Source organism: Amblyomma mixtum, chromosome 2, assembly GCF_055824585.1.
Source record: "Amblyomma mixtum isolate Tamu chromosome 2, ASM5582458v1, whole genome shotgun sequence".
Taxonomy (NCBI): domain Eukaryota; kingdom Metazoa; phylum Arthropoda; class Arachnida; order Ixodida; family Ixodidae; genus Amblyomma; species Amblyomma mixtum.
In genome coordinates, this window is record NC_143013.1 from 274,320,905 (window position 1) to 274,340,055 (window position 19,151).

The following is a 19,151-nucleotide window of genomic DNA, read 5'->3' on the forward strand; positions in this document are numbered from 1 at the left end:
CATGCGACGTTCTTACAGTTACCAAGATTTTAAGCGAGGCTACAATCTCCTAAAATTGCTAACATCAAGACCTCCGGTGCCGCGTCGAAAAATTTTATTGCGAAAGCAATACTACGCCAGGTCTAACCACTCGTCGCGTGGTCCATGGTCTGTGGACCCCCTGCTCCTCGAGGAGCCGCCGCCGCGCCTAACAGATGGTGTGATGTCAGCCTCTCCGTTGCTATGGCGACGCGTGACGTCAGCTTGCTCTCTCCTCCGCAGACATGGAGCTGGTCGTGCCGCGCTCCTCCAGGAGTCTCGCTATGGAAGTGTCACTGACGAAGAGTCTATATCTCAATCTAGTTGCTCTACTGCTCCTGCATTGTATTGCTTTCGCAACCAACCAGTTTTAACCAGAGCTTAACCACACCAATGTTTTTTTCTGCTAACTGGGTCAAGTTGCTATGCGTTCAGGTGCGAATATGCCTCAACTGAGATTCCGTATATTTAGTGATCGAAATCTACTCCCGGGCTTGGGCAGAATACCCTGCCCGTAAAAAGACAGGTGTAAACTGTCCTGCAGTGCATTGTTTTAACTCCCGTAGAGGAGCTGCGGCTACACGGCGCCTCCCTCGAGTAGCTTTCTCACCGATTCTTCTGCCCACGGCGGCTGAGGACCGGAATACCGGGGTGACGAGCAGAGTGCGAAAGGACCAGGTGGTGCGCGATTCGCAGCCCGTGAGACGCGGGCCCCACAAATTGCTTGCCTTCAAATACTTTTACGATCACGATTTTTATTTGGTTCCTAGACGCCTTCAGTAGTCTTTCGCAATCCTCCTAAGATCTGCCGAGTCAGTGTTGCTGTATTAAACTAATGCATTCAATTCTCCTGCGCTCTCTTAGTATTGTTGCGTTTCGTGGGACAATTAACGTAAATGACGGTGGCAGGGCTAACCCCCCACTGTTTCTGTACATGAGCTGAATGCGCCATTTCGCCATGTTCTTTTTCTCTCACAACTAGTTCGTTATCTGTCGACGAGCCCGGATCCACGGCCGGCTCATCGTCAGACATGGACGTCGAATTCGTCTCGAGGAAACGAAGGAGAGCGTAAGAAATCTTCTGCGTGTGCCAGCCTCCTGTATTGTCCGCGGTGATTACTGCCCGGTGCGGCAGTGCCTCTCACACTGTACACTTTTGTAATATCTGCCTCCTTTATTGGGCAACTGCAGAGATTTCAGAAATCAACGAGCTTGAAGGGGTCTAATGTGTGAAACTTGAAGGTAAAGCATGCGAAGTCTTTTTGGACTAGCATTTGAAATAGTGACGTAATAACCCATTAATTTCACAACGCTCTTCAAGCTTCTCCACAGCGCACAACGTCAAGTGGGGACGCATGAAGACGTCATCGAAGGTACGGGTAAATTTCTAACGCATAAACGCCTGCTTTGAAGGAAAAAAACAAACTCCACCGAAGGCAACTCCCGCCGAGCGTTGTTTGGCATCGTCCAATACCGTAGTGACGTCAAACTCAACTTTCCCGCACTGCTTTACTGCTTTCAGAAGAAGCGCAATATTCAGTCGTAGATTACGTCACTATTTTAGATGATAGAGTAAAAACACTTTACATGCTTTTCCTACAGCCTGTACTGAATCCTGGAATATTTCTAAATTCAGAAAAAGTGGCGCGGTTGCTCTTTAACGTTAGCAATCGCTTCACAACGTGTCTAGCGTATTTTTTTATATCTTTTGTGCGTTACCATTTGGTGCGTGCCTAATACTTCGCTACACACTGCTGGCTGCACGCAACGTTAAGAGACCATGCCCGTGCACAGCACCGTGCGTAGCTCCTCGAGAAAAGCTCTTTAGCGGTTTCCGTTACGCTTTGGCAGATGGAAACTGGCCTTTTATGGTCTCGTGCTGCTGTTTGTGCCTTGGCTTGCTGCGTACGTAACTGGGCTGAATATAGAAGGCGTACGGCTGCTTAAATGCGCCGTTGCTCGTTTCAGCACCGGCAGCGCGGACGACTCTCTAAGCACTACAGATGGGACGCTGTCAAAGGCGGAGCTCCTCCAGCGTCGTCATGAGCGGCTGACCGAAGTTCACCACTTAGTGAGCAGTGCTTACAGGTGCCTTCTGGAGGACCGTAGGAACAAAGGCAACCACACCAGCTATTGGGCCGGAAGCTTGTTCTCCGAGGCCTCCGGATCTACTTCCGAATAGCTCGCCAGTAATAAACTGCAACGGTTCTTACTTATTCTTAGCTTTGCATGCATGGAAATGCTTATTGCAAGGGTGCCTCTTCAGTTTGTGTTTTGCCGTATTCCCCACTAGTCTTTTTATACACTCTGCGTTGTAACTGTTTTAACCTGACTGGTTCCTTGCGACAAGTAAGCGTTGTAATAAATTTTCCGTGCCTTTCATCAGGTCATGCTCCCTCAGTGTCTTTCATTTCGTGCTGTCGATAGCAGCGCTGAAACTGATCCGAACAGGCGTACTGCCGATTCTAAGCCCTCTTCAAACTGCCACATTCTCTGCACGAGTGAAATGGTCGTGCTTTTGTTCAACGGGCTTCCTGAAAACCATGCAGCCTGACCTGTAATCTTGTTTTCAGCGGTTAGCGAGAGGTGTCCACTGGAATGCATCGTTCTAAAACGAGAAAAAATGAGTGGCAAAGGACGTGCTGTCAAACGCAATGTATTGAGCAGTAGCACTTATTCCATTTTCTAGTCCCCATACAAAAAAAAAAAAAGCATCTTGTTCGCGATGTGGAGTAATTGCGGCGATTTGTGTAAAAAGCGCTTTAAAGGGAAGCTGACGAACCGCTCCGGTTCATACGTCATGAGACATGTGGCTTTAGAAATATTATAATTCACGTAAATGTTTTAAAGCGGTAGGTAGCTCTACTCGACGCTAAAGTCTCACCATTCTTTGCCTGACTTGCCCTTGGTTTAACCTTTAGAACCACAGCACAGCAACAGATTGACTTTGAAAAACTTTAACTTGGTTGATTTGGACCAAAATCGATGTCCAACCATTATTTCCCGTGCCCGACACGATGGCAAGCTGCCAATTGGTCCCCGGTCATTTCCTAAAATTTGGCCCGGACCACCCCGAAATTTTACCTTGGCCGATGTAGAGCAGAATCGATGTCCAACCATAATTTACCGTGTCCGACGTGATTGCGACCTCTAAGTTTGGGCCAGGTCATTGCCAAAATGCTATTTTGCAAAAAAGCAAAATGCTTTTTTGTTCAAGAGCTTTTCCTTTTCGTCTGCTTCGTCGTGGCATGGTATCCACTAAAACTTAAAAGCCAATGGTCGGTTAAAAATCTCATCGTAAAATTTCCGACAGACAGATAACCCATCTTTGGCAGCACATTAATGAGCGACTGCAAGTGACACTTGCATGCTCACGGGTCGCAGTGCGATCTACTCACGAGCCCCCTCAAGATCGCATGAGCCGTGGTGGAGGCTTGAAGGTCGGAGTAGCCCCGCTCTGCGTATATGCCTATCACGCGCACAGGTACCCTTCTTAAAGGCGGTTTTGAGAGGCAGAAAGCGAACGCAGACTACCCACAAAGCGACAATTTTTTATACAAGGACCGTACCTGCTTTCTTTCTTTTTTTTTGCTATAAGAGAGGTGGATAAATTCGTGGCCCAGTAAATCTGCCTCCACCAGCAGCCCCCTACTCCCTAAGCGGCCCATGAGCCAGCCGCTGGCATATCTGCAGACGCCGAACGCCGCGAACTCATTGATAGATCACTCATTTAGCTAGCGCCGTAAAACTCCTGCTCAGCGCCCAACGCTGGCTCGTCCTCAGTACCTCAAAGAACTGCACTCTGCCATCGACAATTCCCTTCGCATTCCGATTCCTGGCCGAGGATACGTTCAAGTCATCTGCGCGCCAACAGCGCAGTAGATATCCACTATGCCTGCAATCCACCTGAAGGGCGTAGCGCAGTGAGTCAAGAGGAGGATAGGACCCGAGGCGTCGCGCAAATGTCCGTTGAACGTAAAGCGGCTGGGTGCCGAATTCCCAAACTTTTTGCCAAGTGCCCTCAACTGGTGCCTTTCTCCGCTCCTCCGTTAGGAGGAAGACGTCGATTGCCGCTCAGGTTCATCCTTCACGGACGCCGCTTCCCGATCTGTGTGGCAAAACAAACAGCTATGATGTGTTCACAAGGCTGACTTGAAGCAAGGCGCCACCAGACCTCGCTTTATTATCTTGGGTGTGTTACGAATGGAAAGGCAAAAGTGACTGTCTTGACCTCGGAACGTAACCCCAGCATGCATGGCCGTCGTGGTTAAAGACAATTTGCAAGACTAAAAAATGAAGGGCTTTGGCTTTCGGAATTTCCACAGTAAAACGCATTGCTCCTAGCAATTGCGAAATGAATTCAACAGCAGGTGGGCAGAATGCCACAAATAGGCTTCAAACAAGCAGACAAACACATCACGGTGAATGGGGGGAATGGCCGCTGTAAGTGTTAGCACACTGAAACGAACGCGTGAGCTCGCCGCTCCTGCCTGGGCCCTGTGGATACAAAACCTGCTACGCACACCGTGGCAGTCTTAAAACTGATTTGTTCGTTACTAACAAGTAACTACAAACCTCTAATTAAAATGAAGGCACCTGACTCTAGTAAAGTATTGTGCTTCTAAATTTTAGTTAATAATATGTCCCCACTGCACCTTTCCAGATCACCAGACGATGGGAAGTAATGTAGAACATGGGATGGGAGGGGGTGGGTTGGGAGCCACCGCCGGCAGCGTTGGAGCCCAGGTTGGCCTATTACGTTTCTAAAGAGGGACCAGGCAGGGTTTTATATTAGAATAAGTGTGCGCGCAGCGCCACCTTTGCCGAAGGAGCGCAGGTGGGAGCTAAGGCTCTTCAGGGGCTCATTTCGCGCAGTCTTGTCCTCGATGACTTGGGGTCTTTCCTCTGGATCATGCGCAAGCAGGTTGTACCCTGGTGAGAGAGACAGGGGAATAACTGTGAGGAATAACGACAACGGGAGACTTCCCGAGGTGGTGCCTTCATTTTAACGCATTACGGGGTAATAGTACGGACGCAACACTCCTGTTAAGCTCGACGGTCGGCACGCCTGCTACTGACGTTCATTCCTTACCACTCGCTCTAGAGTGGGCTGCTCTCGATGTGCTAATATTGAATCCCCTTCACTAACGGTGGCTCGCGGGTAGAGCCAATACGATAAAATATAAGGTCAGGGCACCCTACATTCGGGGATCCCGCGTAACGGCAGGAAATGTGGCAGAGGGAAGACGCAAAGACGCAACGCTGTTTACAGTATAGTATGTGGTACTTAAAGGGAAGCTGCATAAGTTTTAGAAATCAACGAGCTTAAAAGGGTCGAATGTGTGAAACTTGCAGGTAAAGCATGCGAAGTCTTTTTGGGCTAGCCCTTGAAATAGTGAAGTAATCACCGATTAAAATTCGGACGCCCTTCAAGCTTCTCCGCAGCGCAAAATGCCAAGAGGGGGGCGTACGATGACGTCATCGAAGATATCGGTACATTTCCAACGCACAAACACCTGCTTTAAAGGAAAAAAACAGTGCCGCCGAAGGCAAACCCAGCCGAGAGTTGTTTGGCAGAGTCTAACGAGTCAGGGCAGGGTATGGCTGACGACAGCGGTAATTTGAAATCATACCTTCCGTGACGTCACGCTGAATTTCCTTGAACTGCTCTGGTGCACTGAGGACAAGCGCAAAATTCAATTGTCGATTACGTCACTATTTTAAATGTTAGTGCAAAAACACTTGACATGCTTTACCTAGAGCCTATATAGATTTGAATCCTTGAATATTGCGAAATTCTCAAAAAAGTGCTGCAGTTGCCCTCTAAGGGAAGCCCAGCTCTACTTTTTGAAGTACGAATCAGGACTTTTTTGGCGTAATAATACCTCCGTAAAACAGGCGGATGATGTTAACTGCAATTCCTGATAAGGGCTTGGCAAAACAGGCTTGGTAAAATCAGGTCAGTAGGTTTTTACTACAACGCTTGAACAATCTGAACGAAAATGACCTTCTGTGGCGAAAGTGCTGGTGACTTCAGCTCTTTAAATGAGGAATGGGCATTGAGCTATGCATTCTCAGTGAATGTGCAAATTTTATTTTGTTCGCTACTCCATGGCGATTTTCTCGTGTCTGTTGAATAATGCACTGGCATGTCGGTGTTCAGGCTTCTTCCGGCATATCAGTGGATAGCATCGTGTCCTTGCTCCAGTTCTATCTTCAGGCAATGTTTCTTTTGATTTGAAGAAAACCCGTTTATGAAAAGGCAGGTTTCTTGTATCGGGTATTGTGTTGCTCTGTATTGCTGCGCGATACAGTTTTCTGGCGGCTGCAAATGAGACGCCAATGAACGCCTTTTAGTGAAGTCGTTAACTTGCTTTTCTGCAAAGGTTCCAATGTCCAATGAACCCGCCACTAAGGGAGTGCCTCCACTTACATTGTCTGTCAACAGCGTGCCATCAGATCATTCGCTTTCATATGCGGCATTCTGTAGCTAAAGCCTATCCTCTATCCTTTCCTGCCTATCCTCTGCTGCTTTGCAAATACAGCTGTCCCCAAGTATAGCTAACTAGCAGGATGCAGAAGAGTGTCTGTATGAAGCTTGTTTTGCTTGTGTTTTTCTTCTCTTACATTTAAGGTGACTCCTAGCAGTGCAGGGTAAGAGCGCGCGTGTCTTTGAGTCAAGAAAGAAGACAGGTAGGCTCCCTTTTCGCTGCCGCGCTGATTGCCCTGCTCATATCAATGAACTTCTGCTCCCTGAAAAGGCAAAATGGGTGTGGAGAGGACGCGGTTACCTTTCTTCCACGAAAGCGTCGGTTGCTTTAGCGGTCAGTTTCGGCGCAAAAGGGTATAAGTGAGGGGATGCTTTGCTCGCCACTGACAGCACCGGCCGCGCAGCAGCCTACATTCCGCGGGCCGAAAAAGCCCTGTCGAAGAGGGGCTTAATTTGTGGCTTGAGGAGGGGGGCGATGCGCCCATCCCTTTCTATCTGCCCCTGCCACTTCCATGGCACGCTTAGTGTTCACCGAGTGTGGCCTTGTTTACATTTTTCTATACACAAAGCCGCTTTACAAGTCCGTCAACACCTTACGGGTTCAAGGCGCCGAAACTTCCCTCTTCATTACTTTCTCTTCCAGGAGGGGAAAGAAGCAGGAACTCCATCTTCTTGCTACAGCCTTCATTTTTATTTTTTTTTTGCCTCCTGATAATGAAGTGGAGAAAAAAGTCACGACTGCCGCTTCGCTAAAAGCGCACGGAGCCCAATCTGGCTGTGCTTTCCCCATCGGAGGCGACGTTCGGTTCCACCGCTTCTTCCATCCATTACTTCAGATCGCGCAGTGGGACCAGCTGGGAGAGGCAGAGGAGGGAGGAGGGAGAGAAGTTGTTGTGCCTAATGTTTTCTTCCCACAGGAATAGCGGCCACTGCAGCGGGCACGCGACGATGGAATTAGGCACAGCACTCACCATAGCAGCGCCCTTTCTCTCAGTCGACATCTCCCATCCACGCTCCTCGTTCCTCCCTCACACTTAACACTCTTTCTGCCCTTCTTACTGTATTTAGTGTCAGTTTGGGCTCTAGAGCGATGAGGAAACACGCAGTGGCTGGCGCATTTCCAAGTGACAACGGCGGTGCGCCTTCCCTATAGTGTCGACTATTGTAGCGAAAACTTCACTACGGGACCTCGGGCTTCAGTCACGGATCGTGTAAATTTGACCTTCAGCTGGGTTAGAGGTCAAACCATGAAAAAGAGAAAAATAAATTGAATCAGTATCCTTGACTGGGACTCCAATCCGCAGCTGCACGAACAGACCTTCCTTAAGGGCCGCTCAGCCAGACCACTAGGCTATCGCCGCAACTAACACACCTCGTGTTAAACTGCACCGCACTCTCGCGCTGTGCATTGGAGGAGAGTCGTCTTCACCAACTTCCATCTGCTCCGTCCCGCGGCACTGCCTGCTCACCGTCGTCTTCTAAGTAGCACAAATCCGTGCTTTCGCTCCGATTAGAATGTAGTAAACATTCTGTGTAGTTTTTATTCTTTTTACCGATGAAAAGCAGCTAGAGCTGCGAGGCTTAAAAATGTGTCTCAAATCGGTCCTGTATCGGACAGCGCAAACACAGACAAGCATATTAGAAATGAGTAAACAGACGAACACAGCGCTGTGTCCGTAGGTCCCATGGGTTTGTCCGTATTCACGCTATTCTGTACAGGATGTTTGATCGACTAGCTCGCCAAAACGTTCTTGCTCAAACTGGTCGTTTTCCCTAATTCTTGGGTGAAAGACGGACCTAGACTCAAAGCCCAACTTCTTGTTTAGAATTCCAGTCTTGTTTATATTTTACTTTTTCGGGAGCGAACAAGCCGGCACTTCTTATTGTACCTCTGATCCATATTGGGTGTCGGTGATCTTAGAGTGCATGAAATTGAAATCAAGCATCGCGCTCCTCTGCGTGTTTTTCATGACAAGCTAAGAGAAAATTACGAATGAAGAAAATAATGCGCAATGTCAGTCAGTGATGTAATTATGAATTATTTGATGATTTCAAACTATTTCTTTTCTCTGGCATGCGTAGAAAGGCAATCCCGCTTGCGATTTAAATGAAACAGCGGGTCTATAGCGCTCTTTTGCGGCAATATTTTGAGCAGTAGAGGCACTAAACTGCGTTTTCGTAGGCGTGTGTCTCCTCTGAATACCTGCTATGTTTTTCGTAGTGAACTGCCGGAAAAAAGTTGTAAAGTTGTATCGAGGACTACATACTATTTTCGGCCAGCTGTAACTTGTGAGGTGTCACACCGACACGGCGGCGAGTAACCTCCCCGCTACGACGACAAAAAAAAAATGAAAAAGTAAGAACCTTGAGTAGGTACGGAAGCACGAGATAGGAAAATCGGCTGTCCTCGAGGACTACAAGGCACTGTTTTGCTTCCTGAGACTGACTGGCTTGAGGGATCAATTATGACCGTGCTCCTCGTCCCTTCACCTTTTCTCTTTTCAATCCGCTCATCCTTATTCCCACTGCAGGCTAGCCAACCGGAACACCCTTCTGGTTAAAGGACAACTGCATACGTTTTAGAAAGCGATGAGCTTAAAAGGGTCGAATGTGTGAAACTTCCAGGTAAAGCAGGCGAAGTCCTTTTGGGCTAGCATTTGAAATGGTGACATAATCGCCGATTAAGATCACAACGGCCTTCAAGCTTCTCCGCAGCGCACAACACCAATTGAGGGGACGCACTATGACGTCAGCGAAGGTATCGGTACAATTCCAGTGCATAAACGCCTGTTTTGAAGGAAACAAACTAACACCACCGTAGGTAAAGCCCGCCAAACGTTGTTTGGCAGCATCCAATAATGCAATGTAGGGTGTGGCTGCCGGCAGTGGTAATTTCAAATCATGTCTTCCATGACGTCACACTAAACTTCTCCGCATTCCTCCAGTGCTTGGAGAAGAAGCGCAAAATTTAATCGTCAATTAGGTGATTATTTTAAATGCTAGTGCAAAAATAAACTTGGTATGCTTTAACTACAGCGTATATAGATTTGAATCTTTGAATATCGCACAATTCTCAAAAAGTGGTGCAGTTGCCCTTTAAGATCACTGCCTTCCCCTTTCCTCATCTCCCTCTCTCTCTCTGCAAGGACCACCACAGAAGCCGCCGAGACGTCGCCGTCCCCCGGACCATTACGAAGATCAGTGGTGACTGAGTGGGGAGGGTTGTGTGTTGTTCGTGAATTTCGGTTCAAGGTGTGGTCTGCTCGAGTTTGGGTTTCGGCAACGCAAGAGCCATCCGCCAAAGATCCGGGCAGCAGTGCATGCGCCGAAACAACGATCCCCTCTCCGGTAACACACCCATGCGTCTTTCAGTGTGTCTCCAAAAAAACGAACGTACCAGACTCATGCAGCAAAGGTAATCGCTAATAGAGTCAGGACAACCTTAGACTTCAATCAGCCAAAGGATCAGGCAGGCCTTCGTAAAGGGCACTCATAACTCACCATATCCACACTTTTAATCAGGTGATAGGGAATGTGCAGAATAAAAATATAACCAATGCAGGCATTACGGAATCAGGGCGTAGGTCAGCCTTATGTAAAAACACTGTAAAATATCTATAACGGCTGCACAGCTACCGTAACCATCCATAAAGACGGCAATAAAATTCCCATAAGGAATGATGTCAGGCAAGGAGACACGATCTCTCCAATCCTATTCACCGCCTGTTTAATATAGGTATTCAGAGGCTTGAATTGAGAACAGTTGAGGATAATAGTTAATGCAGAATACCTCAGTAATCTACGATTGCCTGATGACATCGCCTTATTAAGTCACCCAAGGGATGAATTTCAAAACATGATCAATGACTCAGAGAGCAGAGCGGTGGCTCTAAAATTAATACGCCAAAAGCCATGATAATGTTTAACAGTCTCGCATGGGAACCGCAGTTTACATTTGTTAGCGAGGAGCCGGAAGTAGTAAGGGATTGCATCTTCTTAGAGAAGTTAGTGACCGCAGATCCGGATCACGAGAGTGAAATAACTATAATAATAAGAATAGAATGGAACGCATTTGGCTGATTCTTTCAGATAGTGAATGGCAATTTACCAGTATCCCTCAAGAGAAAAGTATACAACAGCTGTATCTTACCGGTACTCACATATGCGGAAGAAACGTGGGGGCCAGAGAAATGGGTTCAACTTAAATTGAGGACAACGCAGCGCACTATGGAAACGAAAATCTTAGGTGTAACGCTGAGGGACAGGAAGATGGCAGAGTGGGTCAGGGAATAAAAGCGGGTTAGTAACATCCTAATCGAAATCAAGAAGAAATGGGCTTGAGCAGGGCATGTATTGCGAAGGAAAGATAACCGATGGTCGTTAAGGGTAACAGTCTGGATACAAAGAGAAGGCAAGCGTACCAGAGGGCGGCAGAACGTTAGGTGGGTGGATGAGATAAAGACGTTTGCTGAGATAAGCTGGCCGCAGCAGTCACTAGACAGGGTTAACTGGAGAAGTATTGGAGAGGTCTTTGTCCTGCAGTGGACGTAGTCAGGCTGATGATGATGATGATGAAAAGAAGGGAACCCTTACTGCAGGTATCCTGGTGGCGCTGTTTAACGCGCATCATTTAGTAGCGTCAATGGCACCAGCATTTGTAGCTCTACAGCGCGCTTCAGAAATAGAGAAATAGAATGTATAAATCAAATTCGCGTCTTTTTAAAACGTGTAAGCCGCGTGGTGCGCGCGTCGTTTGGCACCTCCTCCGATATGCTCGATAATTCTTTCTTTCTTGCCGAGATACGCGCCTCGCTCAGTCAGTGGCTGTACATAGATAGGGTCGTCGTATGGTGCGGTAACGGCCTGAACTGACTCCGGAAATGGCCACAGGAGGATCATTTCAGGGGAGAAAGAAGTTATCTCCATTGGCTGGCTGTGAGCGCTTCTGTCGACCGCCGAGCACGTCCCTATATATCTCGATCGGCGCCAGTTCGCGCTTTTAAAGACGAATAGACATATACAGACAGACAGATACCGCACATGGCGTGTCCGCCGCTATAGGGCACTCCCTGTTCCTCTTCCTCGCAGGCACTGCAGTGTTTTTTTCTTTCCCTTTCGGCGTCCTCGTCGTCGTCTCGGATTCTGGCTTCTCTTTGCTCTTTCGGATTGGAATGGGATGGAATTAGACGTCCCTGTCAATTTGTTTGTTTTTTTTTTTCGCTTTTGAAGCGCCTGCCGCCGACTCTTACCAATAGCTACTACAAAGGCATCGAGGTTAAATTTACAAACCTCATACTACCCTAAGTACTCACCAATTCTATCAATAGCCGCGATCATCAGGCCGGAGAAACGCGTTGTTGCGAACGTTGACTTTATTAGCGCCGCAGCACAAAGATAACTTCCAGCACCTTTTTCCGTTCCTTACTTCTCAGAGAGTGCCGCACGACATACTCCGAAGCGGCGTAGGTTCGCTGCGATTGACGGTCGCGGCGGAAATTCTTGGCCGAGAAAAACGAAGCGGTGCGTGCGCTAGAGTTGTTCGTTACATTCGATCTTTAAAGACCATTCTCTCCTTGCGGAAAACCCGCCAAATGTCCACACTGTTCGTTGAAACAAACGAATCTGACTTACCAGCTTCATTATTTGAGATTCGTGAGATAGTCAAGTCCTCTTGTCTTAACGCTACCTAGCGTACTGAGGCTCTCCTTTGACTTTTGTTCGCCTTCCTTTGCGTTCTCAAGAATCCCATCTCCCTGTCTTCTCTCTACCGCAGAATGTATTCTGGTACTGTATAACGTATACCAGTGAAGCGGACTGTGTTCGAACTGCAAAATGCAGTTACGTACAACAGATAGTAGCATACTGTGCGCGTATGCTGTCCTTTTCTTGTGCCATTGTCGTTGTGCCTCCGCTCGTTTCATCATGCACAAACTCGTCTCACAGGCTGTTATTCTGTAGCATATTTCACACTATACCTAAGAACCCCGTATACAGGCCACTACGTTCTGTTTCCAACAAATACCAGCTCTTACTGATGTCATTAGTCTTGATCCTCTTTGTAAATAGAAACTAGTCATTCTTTGAAACCAGGTGATTTTTGTCCACAAGTTTCGTGGGTGAGACTGTTCGAAATCTTTTATTTATATACATCGCCAACACCGGCAGGAGCTTTAGTACAACCAAGAACCAGACGCATGACATCCGTCACAGCCGATTTTGAAAATTTTCCGGCGGTAACTTCATTTAGGCTACCCGATTGGTGATCGCAAAAAAGCCCACAAGCTGGCAGATGGTGGCAAACACATAAATGAGTAAAGAAGAGAAGAAGCAGGGAACATTTTAGCATGTAAAAAACTCAACGAACATGAACTCAGCAAGCAGGAACACGACAACGGAGCTATCAACACAGCTTCAGAATATGTTTCACAGTCATCCATTAGCATGAAAGCATGGTGTGAACTTCGAAGTGCATTTTATAATTTGCGCCATACTTATTTTGTCCCTTTCATAAGAAGCATTCACATCAGTGTAATCATCCAGCCATTAAAACTGACCTGGTATCCATGTCACCAAATAAACCCAGGCACACAACACAAGGTACAGCAACCCCATTGTGGGTACAACTGAAGAATCATAAAATTATCGTAATCTTTAACAAAGTTGAGAACTGCAAAAATGTTGTACTAAATTCAAGAATCCTGAAGGCAAGCGCGAACAGTGGCTTCACCTAAGCCAACTTTCCACTCCAACAAACTGGGCTGAAGCTGTTTTCTTTTCTTCTTGTTTTAAGAGCGAGCAGCAGCTGCGCGCTCAAACCTCGCTCCACATCTTGACAACATGATGGATGGACAACTGTGTCTCATATTCAATAACTGCGCAGCAGGCCCAGGTGGTCAAACGTGCATGCTGAGCTGCCTAAAGTTCGCCTTTGACTCCAAGCTGCTCCTCGGACGCGTCCATCTCTGGCTGCTTTTTCATTTGGAGGAAACCGTGGTCGAGCATCATCTGGTTGCATTGATCACGGGTCATCTTCTCCATATTCACGTCCTGAAAATGATTTTTTTTTTGTCAGGCCCGCCTCAATTTTGCAGTTGTACCAAAGGTTATACAATGAGAAGCCTACACGAAAGCAAAGTTCAGCTGTCTAAATGCGCGGAAAGCGTTTTTCCTGGAGATATTCGGTCTGCATGTTTCCTCTGTCGTTGAAGTAGTTCATCACAGACAAGTCACTGAATGGTCTTTGTCACTTAACTAGCTGAAATATGCTGCAAGGGACAATGAGGTATGCGAATATTTTGTTACTTACCCAGACATATTTACACAACTCATTTTGCGCACAGTAAAATGCTAAAAGCATAGTTTAATCAACTCAATTCCTTTATTCTATCTACTCCATCTGGGTCATGCTGAACAGCACTATAGCATTGCGCATAATGGGCGGCTATTTCAGGTTATAGTTGAAAACCAAAACTGAAAAAAAAAATTGCAAATCATAAAGCGTGTCAAAATTTTAAAGAAATCGTTGTCGTTTAGCATCTATTTATTGAGTTGATCATCTCTTGAAAACAAGCCAACTAAATACTTTTGAATATTATTAATTTTAAGCAAAGAAATTTTTTCCAGGGTACAGTGCAAGAATGAACTGCACACAAGAACACGGAGGGACGGAAACGTTGTACGACAAGACACATCTCCGCCCTGTCGTCCTCCATGTCCTCGTGTTCGGTTCATTCTTGCACTTTGCGATATTTACTTGCTGTTGGGCGAGTTGCACTTTTCGCTTTTTTTTTTCATGCTTGAAGGGAACAGTGCAAGAATGAACGGAACACAAGAACACGCAGGACGACAGGAAGTAGAACCACCTCCTGTCGTCCAACATTTCCGTCTCTCCTGTCGTCTTCCTTTGTCGTCTTGTGTTCCGCTCATTCTTGACGTGTGCCCTTCAAGCTTGCAAACAAACCAACTCTCCCAAAAGCAAGTGCGGTTAAAAAGAACCTGTATTATTGCTCGCTCTCAGGGTTCCAAAACTACCGCATCACTTAGTCCATGCGCAATTTTGTTTTTCGGAATGCAGCCGTCTCCCCTCCGCGATAAAAACACAAAAAGCAATGAAAAAACGACTCTGAGAGGCTCTTTTGATGCAGTATTGAAATAAATGCAACACAAACACCCAGAAGGCCAGCATAGTAGAACGAAGTTTCATGAAATGGCATGAGCAGGGAATAGTGAACATGTCGGTTATTTTATAGTTTGTTTTTTTTTTCGGAGGTATCCCATCTGTATACATGGAAGGCGGGTATACGTACCTCAACTACTTCGCCCTTGGCGTTTAAGAAGAGGATCACGGACGGGTGTCCGGGGAGCTTGTTAAACTGCGCGTTTTCACTGGTAGTGAGCGTCATCAAGGAACCTGAATCAGTTTAACGCCGGCAGAATAAATATAGCAACAGGATGAGGCTTGAACACACCCTTCTCACTGCAGGCCGAGCCCGCAAGCACAAAAAAAAGGATACTACAGAGGGATGTCTTTGTTGATGAACTCCCTCACATGCGGAAGACTATTCAGTCGTCATCCACCGTCGCTCTGGAACGAAAAAGGGTTAGACGTGAATAAATTTTACGGCAAATAGTGGCGCACATGTTGCGCTCGCAAGACACCATCACCACACAATAGACCGCCACAGTTCCGAAAAGAATACAAGTGCATACGTGGATGCGTGCGTGAGTGATCACAGTGTCCTCGGGTTTCTTGCGCACCGCCTCTTCCCCTAACACTAGGCTGACGCATATAAGCACAGCCACAAGGCCGCGCACCATCGTTGCAGATGCTGCGCTAGCGCTCTGAAAGAACGTTCGTCCGACGGCGGGTCCGCTTGCTGTTGTGCGATCTCTGGCGAGATTGCCACGACGGCTACAACAACGGCGACGTCCAATGGCTTGGCTCGACTCGCCTAGGAAGCGGAAGCCTGGTTGGCTACGGGTCAGCGCCAGCTGCGAGTCAAACACCAATCGCCGCGCGCCAACGCGTCGAAACGTTCGAGCAAAAATGAAATCAATCATCGGTAACGCGTGGGACGAATTCAATGTTAAAACTGCGTTTCTCGGCGAAATCTGTCATCTTGTTGCCCGTGAATAAGTTATTTTCTTCCTTCCGGAAATAAACGCTATGAAGCACAGGTGGCAAGACTTGCGAGTGCATGTAACAAGGGGACGTACGGTGGATGCGTCAGAGAAGAATGGATGTCTCACGTAGCAGCAAGACATCTCGCAAATTTCGACAAGTTTAGAAACATTTACTGAGCCTGTCTCCCGCGAGATATTAGCGCCATGGTATTAAGCGCTACAACAGCTTTAGATAAGTATACAAGGGGCCGTATGACACGGCTTAAGAACAGTAGGCCACACACTTATATAAGCCTCGCTTAGCGCTTCGATGCGATACGTCAAAGAGCGCTTCCACGCTGAGTCCATCACAAAAAACTATTTGGAAAATGTTTTTTCGATGGTTAAACCATTGCATATAATTTTTCACTAGGGATATCTCCATAGAATTACGAGCACTCATGCTCGTAGCTCAAAACAATACAGCTCGGTACGTGTCATCGGCTGAGCCTGGAAAAAGAGAAAGGTCAAGCAGCTTTCTCAAATATTCAGATTTCAAAACAGCCTTGCCACACCCGGTATTTAGTTTTCCAAAAGTAAAACTTAAAGTGAGTCAAGCTTTCCTTGGAAGTCATGGGACTGTATTCAGATGTTCTCTGACCTATTTCAGCTCATTATTACGGAGGTCATGTTAAAATATTCATCAAGACATCTCTGAAATGTTTTGCATTATCACGCGCACAATGTGAGTCAACAAAGTTTAACCTGCCGCAGTAGATTTTCAAGCACGGAAAATCACTGCCCCTACTCCAAAGTTCATACGGAATATCAATATTAATACTATTTCATGTAAATTGTGATAAGCATTCTGAAGAGTTCTGCTCACGTTCCTACGATTGTACCTTTTTGCAGCGAAAATGCGCTGTCATGAGATAACTGAATATTCCATTATACTGAACTAGATTCAATCGAAAACAGCGCAAAAAAGACACGTACACCAGGAAGAGACGTACAAACAGGCGCAGCGCCTGTTTGTACGTCTCTTCCTGGTGTACGTGTCTTTTTTGCGCTGTTTTAGAACGACTAACCACCAACTCGCCCAAGCTTTTACCTTAGCAAATTAGATTCAAATTAGGGGGATATGTATCATACATACCAGGCTGAATTTTTCTTCCGGCGCGTTTATTCATGTCGGGAGATGGTTGAAAGTGTTGCGAATCGCTAAGAAACGGGGGAAATAGGCGAAATATATATATGCATGCAAGAAAAAAATGGACCCAGGTAAGGTCAATAAGCAAACATGTGGTACTAGAGCAGATTGATTATCTAGGCCTCTGTGCTCATCCGGTAACAAATGGTTACGCGATGCGGTGGCCTATAATCACCGTAGACGGTGAACGATCCGATGACCGGCCCCAGGGCGTTCTCGCTGGCGCAGTGGTATACTCCGTTTCATACATAGCAGTCAACGCAGCATAGAGTTTCTTACTATTATCTAGAGGGAGAGCTGGCGGCGCTGCACTTCAGCCACCACGGACGCTCAAAGCATCATGGGGCGGTGAGCTACTTGTTGCGCAACAGTCGCAATTTTTCGGGAACACGGAGTGGTACTACTAAGATGTTTCATTCCAAAAGCGCTGTTCGTGTGTGCAAAACACATAGTAGTGAAAACGCAACGACACACGACGCCAAGAAAAGGTTTCCCTTTTCCGAAATGCCATTAAAAACCCTCTTAAAGTATTTAAGCAACAACATCTTTTTGAAAACATATTTACTTTTAAGAGTGCGCCTGTTAATTACGAAATATTAGTTTTTATAGTGTTCATTACTAGGCCAATAGGAGAGCGAGTCGTCTCTTATTTTGGGCAAACTTTGCACTTAAATGCTTTTCTGCTCGTTCGTTGCAATCATTAGACAAGATATTGAATATTAGGACGTTTGTAGTTATCAAACAGCTTAACTTTTTTATTATTTTTTAGCCAAAAGTTGCAGTTCCGCAACAAGTAGCTCACCGCCCCATGATGCTTTGAGCGCCCATGGTGGCTTAAGTGGTCTCGAGGGGTCGCAATGCAAACTCCCATAGACGGGCTGCCAGCTTTCCCTCTAGGTAATAGTAAGAAACTCTGTGCAACGCAGCGAAGGCTGCGGCGCCTGTTCGCGCTACTCGTCCGCATCGTAATGTAGTGCGTCGAAAGTGAAAAGAGTAATGAACTTAAAATTAAAGTGTATGTTGATCGATATTGCAGTAAAATAATAAAAGTGTTTTATTTTGCAAAAAGATTGCTTTTTTTATGTTCTTCAAAACAAAGTGCCTTAGTTTTCTGGGGTTTTTTTCCGGCTCCTCCTGTATCAGGTTTTCGCAGCTAGGCCGGCCGGTGATGTCGTCTGCTTTCGTCTTTCGGTTTCTGAGTCTGCGAAAATAGCACCGCTATCTCCTACTCGCTTGTTTTCTTCGCCCACTGCGGCTTTAAAAACATCTCCTTCTCGCGTATTCTCCAAGCTGAAGTCTCCGAAAATTTCGAAAGACTGCAAGCAGGTGATTGTCAACGTTTACTCTAGGGTAAGGAAGCGCTTCCTGGAGAAGACTGTGCGTGAAGTTCTCGAAACTGTGGGCGAGATGACCGGGGTGAGCCCTCGGACAGTTGCGAGGTTCAAGAAAGAAGGTCTCTCTATTGGAATAAGATCACCGCAAAAACGACCTAGCAAGGTGACAATATCTAGCTCTCGCAGTGTTGAATATGACACCTTTGCACTCAACGCCATCCGACTTAAGTTACATCGCATGTATGCCGTACACTACACTGCTTTTTCCCTTCGAAGCAAGTAAACAGCGCTGTGTTTTTCAAAGTGTGTGTTAGAGCTTGACCGTTTCGAGTTTCTACGTAATGAATCTTTGAAGAAAAATAAAAAAATAATAAAAAACAGTTAAGCCGGGAGTCGAACCTTGGCCCCTTATAAAATGAACAGACAGGCGCGCGCTTCGTACCACTCAGCCACGACGCGACGCAGACGGATACTTTTCGCTTGTTTTTTGCAGCGGACTACTTTCGTACCTTTGGCAGCGTTGACTGCTATGTATGAAACGGAGTATAGAGGCCGAAGTCCTGCATCTCCACGTCGGTCACGTTAAGCGTCTTAAAGGCGGTGTAGCCGCGGTCCACCTCTTGTAACCGGTGCTCAGAGCCGTCCTCGATGACGAAGTCAGAGCTCAACATCCGTGGCCGCCAGGAAGGACTTTACGGTGCATTGGAGTAGCGCCCAGTCGCCCAGCTCGGATCGCCCCCGACCACTGGCTGATGCGCTCGGAGTGCGGGACTGGCGATAAACGCACAGAGATTCGATTAAGTGAAGGGCCCATAGGCTATACAGAAAAATTAAATTACAGCAGCTTCCCTTCACTGTAGGACGAGTGATCAGCTATAGCTGGTTTGCGAAATGACTGACGTAGTTGATCGTCACTCATGACTGCCGCTGATCAAACGCAAATAGCCGCAGTAGCTTATGAGTGACTGGGAGGTTACTTGGCTGAGGTTACTTGGAG

The 19,151-nt window shown here is 46.8% G+C and overlaps 1 long non-coding RNA gene across 1 annotated transcript; it reads right to left on the minus strand.

The window, feature by feature from the left end:
- Nucleotides 1-7,721: 7,721 nt before the first annotated feature.
- On the minus strand, nucleotides 7,722-15,451 carry LOC149364047 (uncharacterized). The gene is made up of 5 exons (XR_016289140.1): nucleotides 15,218-15,451; nucleotides 15,022-15,092; nucleotides 14,815-14,893; nucleotides 8,776-13,555; nucleotides 7,722-7,736 (listed from the first exon to the last, which is right to left on the minus strand). It is a non-coding gene; the product is annotated as an uncharacterized LOC149364047 (long non-coding RNA).
- Between the last annotated feature and the right edge of the window lie 3,700 nt (nucleotides 15,452-19,151).